The sequence below is a fragment of the Piliocolobus tephrosceles genome, chromosome 4, assembly GCF_002776525.5.
Source record: "Piliocolobus tephrosceles isolate RC106 chromosome 4, ASM277652v3, whole genome shotgun sequence".
Taxonomy (NCBI): Eukaryota; Metazoa; Chordata; class Mammalia; order Primates; family Cercopithecidae; genus Piliocolobus; species Piliocolobus tephrosceles.
The window spans coordinates 71,328,559-71,351,347 of NC_045437.1; positions in this window are offsets into that span (position 1 = coordinate 71,328,559).

Below are 22,789 nucleotides of genomic sequence, written 5' to 3' on the forward strand. Positions count from 1 at the left end.
AATATGGGGAAATAAATATCTCAGGTAAAATCCAGAAGGAAGATTTCCGTGGAAATTCCCTGTGTCATCTTAATTCCTCTCACTTATTTAAGCCTCTCTTTTCATTGAGCAGTTTTCTGACCCTGTGCATGTTTTGTATGTGATGGGATATTCGGGATCCCTTTGAGGCTAATGGTAGAAAATTAAATATGTTCAGACCGAAACTGGAGAGAAGCTTTCCGAGGAACTACTTTGTGACGTGTGCATTCCACTCACAGCGTTATACCTCTATTCTCATACAGTGTCAGGGAAACCCTTTTGGAGAAACAGGTTCCAAGTGATATTCGGGAGCATGTTGATGCCGATGGTGAAAAGGGAAATAGCCTCAGACAAAAACTGGAAAGAAGCTTTCTAGGAAACTACTCAGTGATATGTGTAATCACCTCACATAGATAAAGGTTTCTGCACATTACACAGCTTGGAAACTGTCATGGACGAATCAACGAAGGTACCTTTGGAACACATTTAGGACTATGGTGAAAAAGGAAATATCTTCAGATAAAAACTGGAAAGAAGCTTCCTGTGAATCTGCATTTTGCTATGTTTATTCATCTCACATACATGAAGGTTTCTTTACATTACACAGCTTGGAAACTCACTCGTGGATGGATCCACAAAGGGATATTTGGGATGTCCTTCAGGTCTATGGTGAAAGGGGAAATATAGTCATATAAAAACTGGAGAGAATCTTTCTGAGAAACACTCAGGGTGTTATAATTTTCTTCTCATAAGGCACAGTTTGAACACTGTTCCTGTAAAACCAAAAGAGTGATATTCGGAGTACATTGAAGACCAGGGCAAAAAATGAAATGTCTTCCAATAAAAAACAGAGAGAAGCACTCGAAAAAAGTGCTCTCTCACAGGTCCGTACTTTTCACAGTGTTAAAGCTTACTCTGCATTTCCCAGTTGGAAAGGCGGTCTTTGAGGGCTCTGCAAAGGGATAGTAATTGGCTACCGGAGGCCTGTGTGTGGCAAGGAAACGTCTTCCAACGAAAATCGGAGAGAAGCTTTCAGAGCAACTCTTTTGTGATGTTTGTATTCATCTCATAGCATTAAAACATTCTTTGGATTGAGCAGTTTGAAATCACTTTCTGTGTAATCTGAGAAAGGACATTTGGAAACGCTCTGTAGAATATCCTGAAAAGGAAATAACCTCAGAGAGAACAAGAAGGAAGCTTTCTCTTATCCTGCTCTGTGTCACATGAATTCCGCTCACACAGTTAAGCTTCTCTTTTCTTTGAGCTGTATCATAAGACTGTTTTGCTTAGTCTGCGAAAGGATACTTTGGAGGGTTGTGAGGCTTACAGTGAGAAAGGAAATGTCTTCATATAGAAACTGGAGAGAAGCGTCCTGAGAAACTGCCTTGTGACATGTGCATTCCACTCACAGAAATATACCTTTCTTCTGGTGTTTTAGACATGAAGCCCTTGCACATGCCTATGTCCTGAATGGTACTACCGAGGTTTTCTTCTAGGATTTTTTGGGTATTAGGTCTAACATTTAAGTGTCTAATCCATCTTGAATTAATTTTCGTATAAGGAGTAAGGAAAGGAACCAGTTTCAGCTTTCTACTTATGGCTAGCCAATTTTCCCAGCACCACTTATTAAATAAGGAATCCTTTCCCCAATTCTAGTTTCTCTGAGGTTTGTCAAAGATCAGATGGCTGTAGATGTGTGGTATTATTTCTGATAACTCTGTTCTGTTCCATTGGTCTATATCTCTGTTTTGATACCAGTATCATGCTGTTTTGGTTACTGTAGCCTTGTAGTATAGTTTGAAGTAAGGTAGCGTGATGCCTCCAGCTTTGTTCTAAATCACGCTGCTACAAAGACACATGCACACGTATGTTAATTGTGTCACTATTCACAATAGCAAAGACTTGGAGTCAACCCAAATGTCCATCAGGGACAGACTAGATTAGGAAAATGTGACACATATACACCATGGAATATTATGCAGCCATAATAAGGATGAGTTTGCATCCTTTATAGAGATATGGATGCAGCTGGAAACAATCCTTCTTAGCAAACTATCACAAGAACAGAAAACCAAACACCGCATGTTCTCACTCATAGGTGGGAACTGAACAATGAGATCACTTGGATACGGGAAGGGGAATATCACACATCGGGGCCTATCATGGGGAGGGGGATGGGGGGAGGGATTGCATTGGGAGTTATACCTTATATAAATGACAAATTGATGGCTGCTGTGGAGTTGATGGGTGCAGCACAACAACGTGGCACAGGTATACATATGCAACAAACCTGCACATTTGAACATGTACCCTAGAACTTAATGTACAATAGTAAAAAGAAAAGAAAAGAAATATACTTTTCTTCTTCTAAAGGATTCCAGAATCCCTTTTGGAGAAAAAGCTACCAAGAGACATTCGGGAGTATAGTGATGACTATGGTGGAAAAGGAAATATCCTCAGGCCAAAACTGGAAAGAAGATTTCTGTGAAACTGCTTTGCGTTAGATACATTTATTCATCTCGCATAGTAAAAACTTTAATTATATTACGCAGTTGGGACTCCATCATGCACAGATCCGTGAAGGGACATTCGGGAGCACCTTCAGGCCTACGGTGAAAGAGGAGCTATCTTCAGATAAAAACTGGAGAGAAGCTTTCTGAGAAACTAATTTGTGATGTATGCATTCCACTGAGAGAGTTATACATCTTTTCTCACAAGGCAGTGTTTGAAATCTGTTCCCGTGAAACCGGAAAATTGATATTTCGGAAAGCATTAATGACTCTGCCTAATAGTGAAGTATACTGAAATAAAATCGAGGAACAAGCATTCCAAAAATCTGGTCTCTGATATGTGAATTCACTTCACAGAGTTAATGTTTACTCTATGTTGCCCAGTTTCGAAACTCTGTCTTTGACGAATCTGTGAAGGGATATTTAGTGACGCCTGGAGGCTTGTGTTGAGCGAGGAAATGTCTTCCGATGAAACCTGCAGAGAAACGTTCTGAGCAATGCTTTGCGATGTGTGTATTCGTCTCATAGAGTTAAACCATTCTTTGTATTGAGCAGTTTGAAATCACTGTCATTGTGGAATCTGAGGAAGGATATTTGGGAACGATCCTTAGAATATGGAGACAGAAATATCCTCAGGTAATATCCAGAAGGAAGCTTTCTGTGAAACTGCTCTGGGTCGTCTTAATTCCTCTCACTCAGATAAGCCTCTCTTTTCATTGAACAGTTTTCTAGCCCTTTGTATGTTTAACATGTGATGGGATATTCGGGAGCACATTGAGGATGATGGTGAAAAAAGAAATATGTTTAGACCGAAACTGGAGAGAAGCTTTCGGAGGAACTGCTTTGTGACGTTTGCATTCCAATCACAGGGTTATACCTCTCTTTTCATCCAGTGTCAGGGAAACCCTTTTCGAGAAACTGGTACCAGGTGATATTCGGGAGCATGTTGATGCCAATGGTGAAAAAGGAAATAGCCTCAGAGAAAAACTGGCAAGAAGCTTTCTAGGAAACTAGTTGATTTGTTTTTCTGATAACCACCTGAGCGAGCACAAAAGACCTGGCGAGAAGGCAAGGCATAAAGCAAAAAAGCAAATTTAATATTTGGTGATCTAGCTCCAGGAAAAAAGGTGTGTAAGGTGAAGTCTGTTGGCCTCTGGCAAAGGAGGCCAAGAGAGTAGCCCAAAAGGAGTTCTTAATGCAGTCCCGCCAAGAGTAGGGGCAGAGGAAGCCCACACGGTGCGTCTTCTGGGAGCGGTTTTTCTAGGAGTGGAAGGGAAATAGGCGGGGCACGGGCATGCCGGGAGGGGTGGGGGAGGCTCCGCAGGTGTCACCAGGTAAATCTTGGTCTCTTCGGATTGACATCACCTGGCGCATGCCTGGTTGGTCTGCACCTTCCTGGGCGCCAGCTGCTTTTTCATGCACACGGGAAGAGTTGGTGATGAAGAACCCGGAAATGCACCATCTTGCCTCCGTTCGTCCAAACAGTCCAACCATTTATTGGTAGTAGTGATAAAGAGGCACCATGATCTATCTGGCTACTTCCTGCTTTTAAGGGGCGTCGTTAAGGTCGAGGCCTCTGGTTGGTGTTTGGACGTACGGATGAAGAAGCATTTGGTTGAAGATGACCTGAATGATTTCTTGTATCTTGGCATGGAGACATCTGATCAAAATGGGGGCAAAAAATAAAATAAAGCACAGTATTAGTATAGGAATGAGGAATGGAGACATTTGTTGGAATATAGACAAAACCCAAAAGGATGGTCCTGGCAAGGCTGGGGAGTATTAAATAGTTAAGAAAATGTACTACGTTTGAGGCGAGTGGGGGAAAGTTCAACTGATTTCCACTGATTCCTTTCAGTGGGGGCCCTTTCTAGCTGGGAATGAGGAACGAGTCTGCAAAGTAGTTGTTGACCAGACAGCAATTAAGGTGTGGATTGGATGGAAGGCTACGTCCAGAGAAGGATGGCAAAATAGAATAGATAGCCCCACTGTCGATTAAAAAATTAATTGTCTTACCCGCTACCAGGAGAGTTACCCACGGCTCGGCAAGGGTGATGGCGGTCCTGGAGTCTTGGCACCTTCAGTTGTCGTTGTCCAGATGTAGGAGCTGGAAGGCGCTCCAAGGATCCTGGGAAAGGGAGTCACGTCAAGACGCAGCACCTGTTTCCAGGGTGGGGCAATCAGACTTCCAGTGTCCTTCCTGTTGGCAAATAGGGCAGGGGGTTACTGGTGGATGAGGGTTAGGACATTCACGGGCCCAATATCCTGATGCCTTGCACTTAGGGCAATGCTGTGTTGTGGCTCGAGGACCCCGTGGACACCTGTTGGCAAAGTGTCCTGCCTTGCCGCACCTATAACAGGCTCCTTTTGTAACCTTGGAGTCTCAATGTGTGTACTCCCTGATCTGGCATTCCGAATGGGCTGTAAAGCTGCTGCTAGGAGCTGTAGCTTCTGTTTGAGGCGAGTCTGTCGCTATGGTTCAGCCGTCTCCTCTCTGGAGTTATAGACCTTAAAGACTAATTTAACGAGGTCTTGTATTGGTGCCTGAGGACCATCCTCTACCTATTGAAGTTTTTTACAAATGTCAGGACCTGATTGAAAAATGAAGGAGGAGTGTAGGGCCGGTGTAAGGGTACGAAGACAGAAGGAAATCCTAGGTTCCTTTCTGGCTGAACAGAAAGGGATAAAGACTCCTCTTTTTCAGGTTCCTGTGAGCCGGTGTCCTTGGCCAGTATAACCTGAACCAAAGAACACTGGCTACACGAGTCAGGACGAGAGCGTAAGGCCCAAAAGCCTTCTATGCAATAAATTTCAGAACACTTGCCTAGCTGCTGGCAGAAATTGTTGAGGTCAATCAGAACATTATGGTCTAAAGTGCCCTCTGGTGGCCACTGAGACTGATTATCTAGTTTGTATTGGGGCCACGACACAGTGGAAGGGAAAATTAACCGCTGTAACGTTTTTATATTGGCTAGGAGGCACCCTAAGGGGGTGCTTTTTGGAAATTTGGACTGGAGGTTTCCCATTTGTTTCCTCTTTACTTACACAATGGAGATCTCTGCCTGGCTTCAAAGCGTCCTTTGAAATCACCAGAGACAGACTGGAGGCTCTTGGAGCCAAGGTGGAGATTACCTTCAGGTGACAGATGTCTCCGTCCTGAACGGGTCTCCCAAGCCACTTGGTGGTTCAAAAGTAAGCCTCGGACCTGTGCAGGATTTTTAGCCATGGTAGGTAAAGAGGAGACAAGGGCACTTACCTCAGAGAGGCCATGAGAGTAAGGGAAGCCGGTCTCAGGTCCTGGTCCATCTGCGGTATGGGAGCAGGAGGAGGTTCCTCAACCCTTAGAGGCCAGAGGTAGGGTATCCTCCCAGATTTCAGCACCAACGCATTTGTTTTTCTAAGAACCACCAGTGCGAGCACAAAGGAACCAGCTGGTAGGCAAGGCTAAAAGCAAAACTGCAAATTTATTCTTTGGTCATCTAGCTCCAGGAAAAAAAGTGTGTAAAGTGAAGTCTGTTGGCCTCCAGCAAAGGAGGCCAAGAGAGTCGCCCAGTCCCGACAAGATTAGGGGCTTAGGAAGCCCACGCGGCGTGCCTGCTGGGAGTGGCGGGCACGGGCGTGTCGGGAGTGGGGAAGGTTCTGCAGGTGTCACCAGGTAAACATTGGTCTCTTCGGCTTCGGATTGACATCATCTGGTGCTTGCGTGTTTGGTCTGCATCTTCCCAGGCGCCAGCTGCATTTTCACACACACGGGAAGAGTTGGTGATGAAGAACCCGGAAATGCGCCTTCTTGCCTCCGTTATTCCAAACATTACTCAGTGGTATGTGTAATCATCTCACATAGATAAAGCTTTCTTTACATTATGCAGCCTGGAAACAGTCATGCACAGATCCATGAAGGGACCTCAGGGAGCACATTCAAGACTAGAGTGAAAAAGGAAATATCTGCAGATAAAACCTGGTAAGAACCTTTCTGTGAATCTGCTTTTTGCTATGTTTGTTCATCTCACATAGATGAAGCTTTCCTTACATTACACAGCTAGAAAACTCCCTCCTGGATGGATCTGCATAGGGATATTTGGGATCACATTAGGGCCTACGGTGAAAGAGGGAATAAAGTCAGATAAAAACTGGAGAGAAGCTTTCTGAGAAACTGCTTGGTGATGTGTGCATTCCACTCAGGGAAATAAACTTTCTTCTCATCAGGCACAGTTTGAACACGGTTCCTGTAAAACCAAAAGAGTGATTTTCTGAGCATATTGAAAACTATGATAAAAAGTGAAATGTCACCCCATAAAAAACAGAAAGAAGCACTAGAAGAAACTGCACTCTGAAATGTCCATTCTTTTCACAGGGTTAAAGCTTACTCTACATTTCCCAGTGTAAAATTCGGTCGTTGAGGGTTCTGTGACAGGATCGTAAGTAGGAACGGGAGGCCTGTGTGAGGCAAGGAAATGTCTTCCATCAAAAATCCGAGAGAAGATTTCTGCGCAGCTCATTTGTGATGTTTCTATTCATCTCAGAGAGTTAAATCATTCTTTAGATTCAGCAGTTTCAAATCACTGTTTCTGTGTAATCTGAGAAAGGACATTTGGAAACACTCTTTAGAATATCCTGAAAAAGAAATAACCTCAGAGAGAAACCAGAAGGAAGCTTTCTGTGAAACTGCTCTGTGTCACGTGAATTTCACTCACACAGTTAAGCTTCTCTTTTCATTGAGCTGTATCATAACACTGCTTTTGTTTAGCCTGCAAAGCGATATTCTATAAAAATTTGAGGCTTACGATGAGAAAGGAAACACCTTCAGGTAGAAACTGGAGAGAAGCTATCTGAGGAGCTGCTTTGTGACGTATGCATTCCACTCACAGAAATATACCTTTCTTCTCCTAGAGGATTCCGGAATCCCTTTTGGAGAAAAAGCTACCAAAAGATATTCGGGAGTATAGCGATGACTATGGTGAAAAAGGAAATATCCTCAGACAAAAACTGGAAAGAAGATTTCTGTGAAACTGCTTTGTGTTAGATATATTTATTTGTCTCGCATAGTAAAAACTTTAATTATACTACGCAGTTTGGAAACTCCATCATGCACATATCTGCGAAGGGACATTCGGGAGCACATTCAATCCTACGGTGAAAGAGGAGATATCTTCAGATCACAACTGGATAGTAGCTTTCTGAGAAACTACTTTGTGATATATGCATTCCACTCAGGGAGTTATACCTCTTTTCTAACAAGGCAGTGTTTAAACACTGTTCCTGTGAAACTGAAAAAGTGATATTTTGGAACGCATTGAGGACTATGGCAAATAGTGAAATATACTGAAATAAAATCGAGGAAAAAGCGTTCCAAGAATCTACTCTCTGATATGTGCATTCACTTCACAGAGTTAATGCTCACTCTATGTGGCTCAGTTTTGAAACCCTGTCTTTTAAGAATCTGTGAAGGGATATTTAGTGACGCCCAGAGGCTAGTGGTGAGCGAGGAAACGTCTTCCGATGAAACGTGCAGAGAAACGTTCTGAGCAACTGCTTTGCGATGTGTGTATTCGTCTCATAGAGTTTAACAATTCTTTGGATTGAGCAGCTTGAAATCACTATTTTTGTGGAATCTGAGGAAGGACTTTTGAGTACGATCCTTTGAATATGCAGAAAGAAATATCCTCAGGTAAAATCCAGAAGGAAGCTTTCTGTGAAACTGCTCTGTGTCGTCTTAATTTTTCCCGTTCAGACGAGCCTCTCTTTTCATTGAGCAGTTTTCTAACCCTGTGAATGTTTAGCGTGTGATGAGATATTCGGGAGCACTTTGAGGCTAACAGTGAAAAAGAAAATATGTTCAGACCGAAACTGGAGAGAAACTTTCCAAGGAACTCCTTTGTGACGTGTGCATTCCAGTCACCATGTTATACCTATTGTCTCATACTGCGTCATAGAAACCCTTTTGAAAAAACAGGTACCAAGTTATATTCAGGAGCATGTTGATGCCAATGGCGAAAAGAGAAATAGCTTCAGAGAAAAACGGGAAAGAAGCTTTCTAGGAAACTATTCTGTGATATCTGTAATCACCTCACATAGATAAAGCTTTCCTTACATTACGCAGCTTTGAAACTGTCATGGACGGATCCATGAAGGGACCTTCTGGAGCACATACTGGACTATGGTAAAAAAAGAAAATCTCTTCAGAAAATACTGGAAAGAAGCTTTCTGTGAATCTGCTTTTTGCTATGTGTAATCATCTAACATAGCTGAAGCTTTCTTTACATTGCACAGCTTGGAAACTCCCTCGTGGATGTATCCGCGATGGGATATTTGAGATCACATTCGGGCCTACGGTGAAATAGGAAACATAGTCAGATAAAAACTGGAGAGAAGCTTTCTGAGAAACTGTTTGGTGATGCATGCATTCCACTCCGGCAGCTATAACTTTCTTCACATAAGGCACTGTTTGAAGTCTGTTTCTGTAAAACCAAAAGAGTGATATTCAGAGCACATTGAAGTCTACGGCAAAAAGTCAAATGTAGCCCAATAAAAAACAGAAAGAAGCACTTCAAAAACTGCTCTCTGACCTGTCCATTCTTTTCACAGGGTTAAACCTTCCTTTACATTTCCCAGTTGAAAGTCGGTCTTGAGGTTCCTGTGAAGGGATAGTAAGTGGCAACTGGAATCCTGTGTCAAGCAAGGAAATGTGTTCCACCGAAAATCAGAGAGAATCTTTCCGTGCAACTGTTTTGTGATATTTGTATTCATCTGATAGTGTTATATGATTCTTTGGATTGAGCAGTTTGAAATCACTGTTTCTGTGGAATCTGAGAAAGGACATCTGGTAACACTCTTTAGAATATCCTGAAAAAGGAGTAACCTCAGAGAAAAGCAGAAGGAAGCTTTCTGTGAAACTGCTCAGTGTCACATGAATTCTGCTCACACAGTTAAGCTTCACTTTTCATAGAGCAGTATCATAACACTGCTTTTGTTTAGTCTGCAAAGTGTTATTCTGGAACGCTTTGAGGCTTACGGTGAGAAAGGAGACGTCTTTAAATAGAAACTGGAGTGAAGTTTTCTGAGGAGCTGCTTTGTGACATGAGCATTCCACTCACAGAAATATACCCTTCTTCTCATATAGGATTCCGGAATCCCTTTTGGAGAAAAAGGTACCAAGAGACATTCGGGAGTATATGGAGGGCTATGGTGAAAAAGGAAATATCCTCAGACAAAAACTGGAAAGATGATTCTTGTGAAACTGCTTTGTGTTAGATATATTTATTCATCTTGCATAGTTAAAACTTTTCTTATATTATGCAGTTTGGAAACTCCATAAGGCACAGATCCATGAAGGGACATTTGGGAGCACATTAAGGCCTATGGTGAAAGAAGAGATATTTTCAGATAAAAACCGGATAGAAGCTTTAAGACGAACTACTTTGTGATGTATGAATTCCACTCAGGGAGAGATACTTCTTTTCTCACAAGACAGTGTTTGAACACTGTACCTGTGAAACCAAAAACGTGATATTTCGGTTCAAATTGAGGACTATTGTGAATAGTGAAATATACTGAAATAAAATCGAGGAAGAAGCGTTCCAAGAATCTGCTCTATGATATGTGCATTCACTTCACAGTGTTAATGCTTCCTCTCTGTTGCCGAGTTTCAGAACTCTGTCTTTGAAGAATCTGTGAAAGGATATTTAGTGATGCCCAGAGGCTTGTGGTGAACAAGGTAACGTCTTCTGATGAAACTTGCTGAGAAAGTTTCTGAGCAACTGCTTTGTGATATGTGTATTCGTCTCAAAGAGTAAAACCATTCTTCGGATTGAGCAGCTTGAAATCACTCTTTCTGTAGCATCTGAGGAAGGACATTTGGGAAAAATCCTTAAATATGGAGAAAGAAATATCCTCCAGAAAAATCCAGTAGGAAGCTTTCTGTGAAACTGCCCTGTGTCCTCTTAATTTCGCATGCTCAGTTAAGCCTCACATTTCATTGAACAGTTTTCTAACGCTGTGTATGTATAGCCTGTGATGGGATATTCGGCAGCACTTGGAGGCTAACGTTGAAAAAGGAAATATGTTCAGACCGAATTGGAGAGAAGCTTTCTGAGGAGATGCTTTGTGACTTGTGCATTCCAGTCACAGTGTAATACCTCTCTTCTCATACAGCCTCAAGGAACCCCTTTGGGAGAAACAGGTACCAAGTAATATTCGGGAGCATGCTGATGTCGAAGGTGGAAAGGGAAATAGCCTCCGACAAAACCTGGAAAGACGCTTTGTAGAAAACTAATCTGTGATATGTGTAATCATCTCAAATAGTAAAGCTTTCTTTATATTCTGCGCCTTGGAAACTGTCAAGGACGGATCAATGAAGAGACCTCTGGGAGCATATTCAGGACTATGGTGAAAAAGGAAATATCTTCAGATAAACCTGGAAAAAAGTTTACTGTGAATTCGTTTTTTGCTATGTTTATTCATCTTACAGAGATGAAGCTTTCTTTACATTATGCAGCTTGCAAACTTCCTCATGGATGGATCAGTGAAAGGATATTTCGGATCACATTAGGGCCTACGGTGTAATACGAAATATAGTGAGATAAAAATTGGAGAGAAGCTTTCTGAGAAACTGCATCATAATGTGAGCATTCCACTCAGGGAGATGAAACTTTCTTCTCATAAGGCACCGTTTGAACACTGTTCCTGTAAAACCAAAACAGCGATACTCAGAGCACATTGAAGACTATGACAAAAAGTGAAATGTCGTCCAATAAAAAACAGAAAGCAGCACTCGAAGAAACTGCTCTCTGACATGTCCATTCTTTTCACAGGGTTAAAGCTTCCTCTACATTTCCCAGTATGAAAGTTGGTCTTTGAGGGTTCTGCGAGGAGATACTAAGTGGCAACCGGAGGCCTGTGTCGAGCAAGGAAATTTCTTTCATCGAAAATTGGAGAGAAGCTTTCTGTGAAACTATAATTGTGATGTTTGTATTCATCTCATAGAGATAATCATTATTTGGAATGAGGAGTTTCAAATCACTGTTTCTGTGGAATCTGAGAAAGGACATTTGGAAACGCTATTTAGAATATCCTGAAATAGAAATAACCTCAGATAGAAACCAGAAGGAAGCTTTCTGTGAAACTGCTCTGTGTCATGTGAATTCCACTCACTCAGTTAAGCTTCTCTTTTCATTGTGCTGTATCAAAACACTGTTTTTGTTTAACCTGCGACGAGATACTCTGGAAGGCTTTGAGGCATGTAGTGAGAAAGGAAACGTCTTCAGATAGAAACTAGAGAGAAGCTTTCTGAGGGGCTGCTATGTGACGAGTGTATTCCACTCAGAGAAATAAACCATTCTTCTCCTAGAGGATTCTAGAATCCCTTTTGGAGAAAAAGCTACCAAGAGATATTCAGGAGTATAGCGACAACTATGGTGAAAAAGCAAATGTCCTCAGACAAATTCTGGAAAGAAAATTTCTCTGAAACTGCTTAATGTAAGATATATTGATTTGTCTTGCATAGTTAAAACTGTAATTATATTATGCGGTTTGAAAACTCCGTCATGCACACATCCGCGAAGGAACATTCGGGAGCACATTCAGGCCTACAGTGAGAGAAGGAGAGATCTTCATATAAAAACTGGATAGAAGCTTTCTGAGAAACTACCTTGTGATGTATGCATTCCACTCAGGGAGTTATGCCTCTTTTCTCACAAAGCAGCATTTGAACATTGTTCCTGTGAAACCGAAAATGTGGTATTTCGGAATGTATTGAGGACTATGGCGAATAGTGATATATACTGAAATAAAATCGAGGAAGAAACGTTCCAAGAATCTGCTCTCTAATATGTGAATTCACTTCACAGGGTTAATGCTTACTCTATGTTGCCCAGTTTCGAAACTCTGTCTTGGTGAATCTGTGAAGGGATATTTAGTGATGCCTGGAGGCTTGTGGTGAGCGAGGAAACGCCTTCCGATGAAACCTGCAGACAAACGTTCTGAGCAACTTCTTTGCAATGTGTGTATTCGTCTTATAGAGTTAAACCATTCTTTGGATTGAGCACCTTGAAATCACTGTTTTTGTGGAATCTGAGGAAGGACATTTGGGAACGATCATTAGAATATAGAGAAAGAAATATCCACAGGTAGAATCCAGAAGGAAGCTTTCTGTGAAAATGCTCTGTGTCATCTTAATTCCTCTCACTCAGATAAGCCTCTCTTTTCATTGAGCAGTTTTCTAGCCCTGTGTATGTTTAGCATGTGATTAGATATTCGGGAGCACTTTGAGAGTAATGGTGAAAAAGGAAGTATGTTCAGACCGAAACTGGCAGGAAGCTTTCCAAGGAACTGCTTTGTGACGTGTGCATTCCAGTCACAGTGTCATACCTCTCTTCTCATACAGTGTCAAGGAAATGCTTTTGGAGAAACAGCTATCAAGTGATATTCGGGAGCATGTTGATGCTGATAGTGAAAAGGGAAATAGCCTCAGACAAAAACTGGTAAGAAGCTTTCTAGGAAACTACTCTGTGATATGTGTAATCATCTCGGAGAGATAAAGCTTTCTTTACATTACACAGTTTGGAAACTGTCTTGAAGAGATCCACGAAGGACCTTCGGGAACACCTTCTGGACTATGGTGAAAAAGGAAATATCTTCAGGTAAAAACTGGAAAGAAGCATTCTGTGAATCTACTTTTTGCTATGTGTATTCATCTCAAATAGGTGAAGCTTTCTTTACTTTATGCAGTTGGAGACTCCCTCGTGGATGGATCCATGTAGGGAAATTAGGGATCACTTTCTGGCCTTTGGTGAAATAGGAAATATAGTCAGATAAAAACTGGAGAGAAGCTTTCTGAGAAACTGATTGGTGATGTGTGCATTCCACTCAAGGAGTTATAACGTTCTTCTCGTAAGGCACAGTTTGAAAACTGTTCCTGTAAAACCAAAAGAGTGATATTCGGAGCACATTGAAGACTACTGCAAAAAGTGATATGTTGCCCCAAAAAACCAGAAAGAAGCATTCGAAGAAAATCCTCTGTGACATGTCCATTCTTTTCACAGGTTAAAGCTTTCTCTACATTTCCCAGTTTGAATGCTACTCTCTGAGGGTTCTGTGAAGGGATAGTAGGTGTCTACCAGAAGCCTGTGTGAGGCAAGGAAATGTCTTCCACCGAAAATCGGAGAGAAGCATTCTGCACAACACTTTTGTGACGATTGTATTCATCTCATAGAATAAAAAATCATTCTTTGGATAGAGCAGTTTGAAATCACTGTACCTTTGGAATCTGAGTAAGGACATTTGGAAACGCTCTTTAGAATATGTTGAAAAAGAAATAACCTCACACGGAAACCAGAAGGAAGCTTTCTGTAAAACTGCTATGTGTCACGTGAATTCCGCTCACACAGTTAAGCTTCTCTTTTCATTGAGCTGTATCATAACATTGTTTTTGATTAGTCTGCGAAGGGATATTCTGTAGGGCTTTGAGGCTTACTGTGAGAAAGGAAATATCTTCTGATAGAAAGTGTAGAGAAATTTTCTGAGGAGCTGATTTGTCACCTGTGCATTCCACTCACAGAAATATACTCTCATTTCCTAGGGGATTCCGGAATCCCTTTTGGAGAAAAAGCTACAAAAGGTATCTTGGAGTATAGTGACGACTATGGTGAAAAAGGAAATATCCTCAGACAAAAACTGGAAAGAAGATTTCTGTGAAACTCCTTTGTGTGAGATATATTTATTCGTCTCACATAGTTAAAATTTTAACTATATTACACAGTTTGGAAACTCTGTCATGCACAGATCTTTGAAGGGACGTTCAGGAGCACAGTCAGGCCTACAGTGAAAGAGGAGATATCTTCAGATAAAAACTGGATAGAAGCTATCTCAGAAACTACTTTGTGATGTATGCATTCCACTCAGGGCGTTATGCCTAGTTTCTCACAAGGCAGTGTTTGAACACTGTTCCTGTGAAACAGGAAATGTGATATTTCAGAACGCATTGAGGACTATGACGAATAGTGAAATATACTGAAATAAAATCCTGGAAGAAGTGTTCCAAGAAGATGATCTCTGATTTTTGCATTCACTTCACAGAGTTAAAGCTTACTCTATGTTGCCCAGTTTCAAAACACTGTCTTTGAAGAATCTGTGACGGGATATTTAGTGATGCGTGGAGGCTTGTGGTGTGCGAGGAATCGTTTTCTGATGAAACCTTCAGAGAACCGTTCTGAGCAAGTGCTTTGTGATGTGGGTATTTGCCTCTTAGTGTTAAACCATTCTTTGGATTGAGTAGCTTGAAATCACTCTTTTTGTGGAAACTGAGGAAGGACATCATTAGAATATGGAGAAAGAAATATCCTCAGGTAAAATCCAGAAGGAATCTTTCTGTGAAACTGCTCTGTGTCATCTTAATTGCTCTCATTCAGTTAAACGTCTCTTTTCATTGAGCAGTTTTCTAACCCTGTGTATGATTAGCGTGTGATGGGATATTCGGGAGCACTTTGAGGCTAATGGTGAAAAAGAAAATATTTTCAGCCCGAAACTGGAGAGAAGCTTTCCAAGGAACTGCTTTCTGATGTGTGCATTCCAATAACAGTGTTATATCTCTCTTTTCATACAGCATCGGGGAAACCCTTTTGGAGAAACAGGTTCCAAGTGATATTCGGGAGCATGTTGATGCCGATGATGAAAAGGGAAAGAGCCTCAGACAAAAACTGGAAAGAAGCATTCTAGAAAACTACTGTGTGACATGTGTAATCATCTCACGTAGATAAAGCTTTCTTTACATTACGCAGCTTGGAACCTGTCATGGACGGATCCACGAAGGGACCTTCGAGAGCACATTCTGCACTATGGTGAAAAACGGAATATCTTCAGATTAAAACTGGAAGGAAGCTTTCTGAAAATCTGCTTCTTACGATGTTTATTCATCTCACATAGAGGAAGCTTTCTTTACATTACGCAGCTTGGAAACTCCCTCATGGATGGAATCGTTAAAGGATATTTAAGAACTCATTTGGGCCTATGGTGAAATAGGAAATATAGTGAGATAAAAACTGATGAGAAGTTTCTGAGAAACTGCTCCGTGATGTGTGTATCCCACTCAGGGTGTTATAAGTTTCTTCTCATAAGGCACAGTTTGAACACTGTTCCTGTAAAACCAAAAGAGTGATATTTGGAGCCCATTGAAGACTATGGCAAAAAGTGAAATGTCTCCCAATAAAAAAAGAAAGAAGCAGTTGAAGAAACTGCTTCCTGACATGACCATACTATTCACAGGGTTAAAGCTTACTCTACATTTCCCAGTTTGAAAGTTGGTCTTTGAGGGTTCTGCGAATGTATAGTAAGTGGCAACCGGAGGCCTGTGTGAGGCAAGGAAATGTCTTCCATTGAATATCGGAGAAAAGCTTACTGCACAACTCTTTTGTGAAGTTTGTGTTCATCTCAAAGAGTTACATCATTCTTTCGATTGACCATTTTGAAATCACTGTTTCTGACAAATCCTTAATGGACATTTTGAAATGCTGTTTAGAATATCCTGAAAAAAAAAATAACCTCAAATAGAAACCAGAAGAAATCTTTCTGTGAACCTGCTCTGTGTCTGGTGAATTCCGCTCACAAAGCTAAGCTTCTCTTTTCATTGAGCTGTATCATAACACTGTTTTTATTTAGTCTGCGAAGGGATATTCTGGAGGGCTTTGAGGCTTACGGTGAGAATGGAAACGTCTTCAGATATAAACTGGAGAGAAGGTTTCTGAGGAGCTGCTTTGTGACATGTGCATTCCACTCACAGAAATATACCTTTCTTCTCCTATAGGATTCTGGAAACTCTTTTGGAGAAAAAGCTATAAAACAGATATTCGGGAGGATAGGAAAGGCTATGGTGAAAAAGGAAATATCCTAAGACACATACTGGAAAGAAGATTTGTGTGAAACTGTTTTGTGTTGGATGTATTTATTCATTTTGCATAGTTAAAACTTTAAGTATATTATGCAGTTTGAAAACTCCGTCATGCACACATGCGCGATGGAACATTTGTGAGCACATTCAGGTCTACGGTGAGAGAAGGAGATATCTTCATATAAAACCTGGATAGAAGCTTTCTGAGAAACTATTTTGTGATGTATGCATTCCACTCAGGGAGCTATACCTCTGTTCTCACAAGGCAGCGTTTGAACACTGTTCCTGTGAAACCGAAAATGTGATATTTCACAACACATTGAGGACTATGGCGAATAGTGATATATACTGGAATAAAATCGAGGAAGAAACGTTCCAAGAATCTGCTCTCTTATATGTGAATTCACTTCAAAGGGTTAATGCTTACTCTATGTTGCCCAATTTCGAAACTCTGTCTTTGAAGAATCTGGGAAGGGATATTCAGTGATGCCCTGAGGCTTGTGGTGAGTGATGAAACGTCTTCTGATGAAACCTGCAGAGAAACTTTCGGCACAACTGCTTTGTGATATGTGTATTCGTCTCTAGAGTTAAACCATTCTTTGGATTGAGAAGCTTGAAATCACTGTTTTTGTGGAATCTGAGGAAGGATATTTGGGAACGATACTTAGAATATGGATAAAGAAATATCCTCAGGTAATATCCAGAAGGAAGCTTTCTGTGAAACTGCTCTGAGTCATCTTAATTCCTCTCACTCAGATAAGCCTCTTTTCATTGAATAGTTTTCTAGCCCTGTGTCTTTTTAGCATGTGATGGGATATTCTGGAGCACATTGAGGAAATGGTGAAAAAAGAAGTGTCTTCAGACTGAAACTGGAAAGAAGCTTTCCGAGGAATTGCGTTGTGACGTGTGCACTTGAGTCACAGTGTTATACTGCTCTTCTCATACAGTTTCAGGGAAACCCGTTTGGAGAAACATGTACTAAGTGATATTCGGGAGCATGTTGATGCCGATGGTGAAAATAGATATAGCCTCAGACAAAAACTGGAAAGAAGCTTTCTAGGAAACTACTTTATTTGTTTTTCTAAGAACCACCAGAGTGAGCACAAAAGAACCAGCGAGTAGGCAAGGCTAAAACCAAAACTGCAAATTTATTTTTTGGTCATCTAGCTCCAGGAAAAAAGCTGTGTAAGGTGAAGTCTGTCAGCCTCCAGCAGAGGAGGCAAAAAGAGTCGCTCAGGCGGAGTTTCTAATGCAGTGCCAACAAGAGTAGGGCCTGAGGAAGCCCAAGAAGTGCGCCTGCCAGGAGCAGCTTTTCTAGGAGTGGAAGAGCAATAGGTGGGGCACGGACATGTCGGGGGCGGGAGGCTCCACAGGTGCACCAGGTAAATCTTGGTCTCTTCGGATTGGCATCACCTGGCGCATAACTGGTTGGTGTGCACCCTCACGGGCGCCAGCTGCATTTTACGCACATTGGAAGAGTTGGTGTTGAAGAACCCGGAAATGTGTCATCTTGCTTCCGTTCGTCCAAACAGTCCAACCTTTTGTTGCTAATAGTGATAAAGCGGTGCCGTGATCTGTCTGGCTACTTCCTGCTGTTAAACGGCATCACTAAGGTCGAGGCTAATGGTTGGTGTTTGGACGTACGGATGAAGAAGCATTTGGTTGAGGTGACGCGAGTGATTTCTTGTATCTTGGCATGCAGAAATTTCATAAAAATGGGGGCAAATCATAAAATAAAACACAGTGTTAGTATAGGAAAGAGGAATGGAAACATTTGTTGGAATATAGACAAAACCCAAAAGGATGGTCCTGGCAAGGCTGGGGACTATTAAATAGTTAAGGAAATTTAGTAAGTGTGAGGCGAGTGGGGGAAAGTTGAACTGATTTCCACTGATTGCTTTTGGTGGGGGCCCTTTCTAGCTGGGAATGAGGAAGGAGTGCTCAAAGTATTTGTTGACCAGGCAGCAATTAAGGTGTGGATTGGATGGAAGGCTAGGTCCAGAGAAGGATGGCAAAACAGAATAGATACCCCACAGTCGATCAAAAAATTAATTGTCTTACCCGCCACCAGGAGAGTTACCCATGGCTCGGCAAGGGTGATGGGGGTCCCCGAGTCTCGGCACCTTCAATTGTCATCGTCCAGATGTAGGAGCTGGAAGGAGCTCCCAGCATCCTGGGAAAGGGAGTCACGTCGAGATGCGGCACCTGTTTCCAGGGTGGGGCAATCAGACTTCCAGTGTCCTTCCGGTTGGCAAATAGAACTGGGGGGTGTTGGTGGACGAGGGTTAGGACATTCACTGCCCCAATGTCCTGACGCCTTGCACTTATAGCAAGGCTGCGTTGGGGTTCGAGGACACCATGGACACCTGTTGGCATAGTGTCCTGCCTTGCCACACCTATAGCAGGCTCCCTTTGTAACCTTGGAGTCTGCAGGGTGTGTACTCTCTGATGTGCGGTTACAACTGGGCTGTAAAGCCACTGTTAGGAGCTGGAACTTCTGTATGAGGCGAGCCTGTCACTGTCCTTCAGCCATCTCCTCTCTGGAGTTATAGACCTTATAGGCTAATTTAATGAGGTCTTGTATTGCTGCCTCAGGACCATCCTCTACCTTTTGAAGTTTTTTACAAATGTCAGGAGCTAATTGAAAAATGAAGGAGGAGTGAAGGGCGGGGGTGAGGGTACGGAGACAGAAGGAAAACCTAGGTTCCTTTCTGGCTAAACAGAAAGGAATAAACACTCCTCTTTTTCGGGTTCCTGTGAGCCAGCGCCCTTGGCCACTATAACCTGAATGAAAGAACACCGGCTACACAAGTCGGGACGAGAGCATAATACCCAAAAGCCTTCTATGTGATTAATTTCGGAAGACTTGCCTAGTCACTGGCAGAAATTGCTGAGGTCAATCAGAACATTACGGTCTAAAGTGCCCTCTGGTGGCCACTGAGACTGATTATCTAGTTTGTATTGGGGCCACGCCACAATGGGTAAGAAAATTAACCACTGTAAGGTTTCTAAATTGGCTAGGAGGCACCCTAAGGGGGTGCTCTTTCGAAATTTGAACTGGAGGTTTTCCATTTGTTTTCTCTTTACTTACACAATGGAGATCTCTGCTTGGCTTCAAAGCATTCTTTGAAATCACCAGAGACAGACTGGAGTCTCTTGGTGCCAAGGTGGAGATTACCTTCAGGCGACGGACGTCTCCGACCTTAACAGGTCTCCTGAGCCACTTGGTGGCTCAAAAGTAAGCCTCTGTCCTGCGCAGGAGTTTTAGCCGAGGGAGGTAAAGAGGAGACAAGGGCACTTACCCCAGAGAGGCCATGAGAGTAAGGGAAGCGGGTCTCAGGTCCTGGCCCGTCTGCGGCGTGGGAGCAGGAGGAGGTTCCTCAACCCTTAGAGGCCAGAGGAAGGGTCTCTTCCCGGGTTTCGGCACCAACGGATTTGTTTTTCTAAGAACCACAAGAGCGAGCACAAAAGAACTAGCGAGTAGGCAAGGCTAAAAGCAAAACTGCGAATTTATTCTTTGGTCATCTAGCTCCAGGAAAAAAGGTGTGTAAGGTGAAGTCTGTCGGCCTCCGGCAAAGGAGGCCAAGGGAGTCGCCCAGGCGGGGTTCCTAATGCAGTCCCGACAAGAGTAGAGGCTGAGGAAGCACATGCAGCGCGAGTGCTGGGAGCGGCTTTTCTAGGACTGGAAGGGAAATCGGGGGGCACGGACGTTTCAGGGAGGGGAAGCTCCGCAGGTGCCACCAGGTAAATGTTGGTGTCTTCGGATTGACATCACCTGGCGCATGCGTGGTTGCTCTGCAACTTCCCGGGCACCAGCTGCATTTTCGCCCACACGGGAAGAGTTGGTGATGAAGAACCCGGAAATATGCCATCTTTCCTCTGTTCGTCCAAACATTACTCAGTGGTATGTGTAATCATCTCACACAGAAAAAGCTTTCTTTACATTATGCAGCCTGGAAACTGTCATGGACAGATCCACGAAGGCACTTTAGGGAGCAAATTCAAGACTAGGGTGATAAAGGAAATATCTTCAGATAAAAATTGATAAGAACCTGTCTGTGAATCTGCTTTTTGCTATGTTTATTCATCTCATAGATGAAGCTTTCTTTACATTACACAGCTTGGAGGGATCCACGTAGAGATATTTGGGATCACATTTGGACCTATGCTGAAAGAGGAAATATAGTAAGATAAAAACTAGATAGAGGCTTTCTGAGAAACTACTTTGTGATGTATGCATTCCATACAGGGAATTCTACTTCTTTTCTCACAAGGCAGTATTTGAACACTGTTCCTGTGAAACAAAAAGTGATATTTCGGAATGCATTGAGCACTATGGAGAATAGTGAAATATACTGTAATAAAATCGAAGAAGAGGCTTGTGGTGAGCAAGGAAACGTCTTCTGATGAAACCTGCAGAGAAACGTTCTGAGCAACTGCTTTACAATGTGTGTATTCGTCTCATAGAGTTAAACCATTCTTTGGATTGAGCAGCTAGAAATCACTGTTTTTGTGGCATCTGAGGAAGGACATTTGGGAACGATACTTAGAATATGGAGAAAAAAATATTCTCAGGTAAAATCCAGAAGGAAGCTTTCTGTTAAATTGCTCTGTGTCGTCTTTGACACAGAGGCAGTGTTTGAACACTGTTCAAACACCATTTCCAACATTTGGGAACAATCCATAGAATATGGAGAAACAAATATCCTCAGTTAAAATCCACAAGGAAGGTTTCTGTGAAACTGCTCTGTGTCATCTTAATTCCTCCCACTCAGGAAAGCCTCTCTTTTCATTGAGCAGTTTTCCAGCCCTTGTATGTTTAGCGTATGATGGGATATTCGGGAGCACTTTGAGGTTAACGGTGTAAAACCAAATATATTCAGACCGAAACTGGAGAGAAGCTTTCCGAGGAACTGCTTTGTGACGTGTGCATTCCAGTCGCAGTGTTATACCTCTCCTCTCATACAGCGTCGGCGAAACTCTTTTGAAGAAACAGGTTGCAAGTGATATTCGAGAGCATGTTGATGCCGATGGTGAAAAGGGAAATAGCCTCAGACAAAAACTGGAAAGAAGCTTTCTAGAAAACTACTCTGTGATATGTCTAATCATCTCCCATAGATAAAGCTTTCTTTACATTATGCAGCTTGGAAACTGTCATGGAAGGTTCCACGAGGGGACCTTCGGGAGTACATTCTGGACTATGTTGAAAAAGGAAATATTTTCAGATAAAAACTGGAAAGAAGCTTTCTCTGAATCTATTTTTGCTATGATTATTCATGTCACATAGCTGAAGCTTTCTTTACAATACGCAGCTTGGAGACTCCCTCGTGGATGGATCCACGAAGGGATATTTGGTATCACATTCAGGCCTACGGTGAAACAGGAAATAGAGTCAGATAAAAACTGGAGAGAAGCTTTCTGAGAAATTGCTTGGTGATGTGTGCATTCCACTCAGGGAGTTATAACTTTCTTCTCATAAAGCACAGTTTGTACACGGTTCCTGAAAAACCATAAGAGTGATATTTGCAGCACATTGAAGATTATCGCAAGAAGTGAAATATTGTCCAATAAAAAACAGAAAGAAGATCTCCAAGTAACTGCTCTCTGACATGTCCATTCTTTTCACAAGCTAAAGATTTCTCTACGTTTTCCAGTTTCAACGTCGGTCTTTGAGGGTTCTGTGAAGGGATAGTAAGTGGCGACCAGAGGCCTGTGTGAGGCAAGGAAATGTCTTCCCTCAAAAATCGGAGAGAAGCTTTCCGCACAACTCTTTTGTGATGTTTGTATTCATCCCATAGCGTTACATCATTCTTTGGATTGAGCAGTTTGAAATCACTGTTTCTGTGGAATCTGAGAAAAGACATTTGGAAACGGTCTTTATAATATCCTGAAAAAGAAATAACATCAGAGAGAACGCAGAAAGATGTTTTCTGTGAAATTGCTCTGTGTCACGTGAATTCCGCTCACACAGTTAAGCTTCTCTTTTCATTGAGCTGTATCATAACACTGTTTCTTCTTAGTCTACGAAGGGATACTCTAGAGGTCTTTGAGGCTCACAATGAGAAAGGAAACGTCTTCAGACAGAAACTGTAAAGAAGCTTTCTGAGGAGCTGCTTTGTGACGTGTGAATTCCAGTCACAGAAATATATCTTTCTTCTCCGAGAGGATTCCAGAATCCCTTTTGTAGAAAAACCTACCAAGAGATATTCGGGAGTATAGCGACCTCTATGATGAAAAAGGAAATATCCTCAGAGAAAACCTGGAGAGAAGATTTAGGTGAAACGGCTTTGTGTTACATATATTTATTCATATCACATAGTTAAAACTTTAATGTGATCCCGAATGTGACCCAAATGTCCCTATGCGGATCCATCTAGGAGGG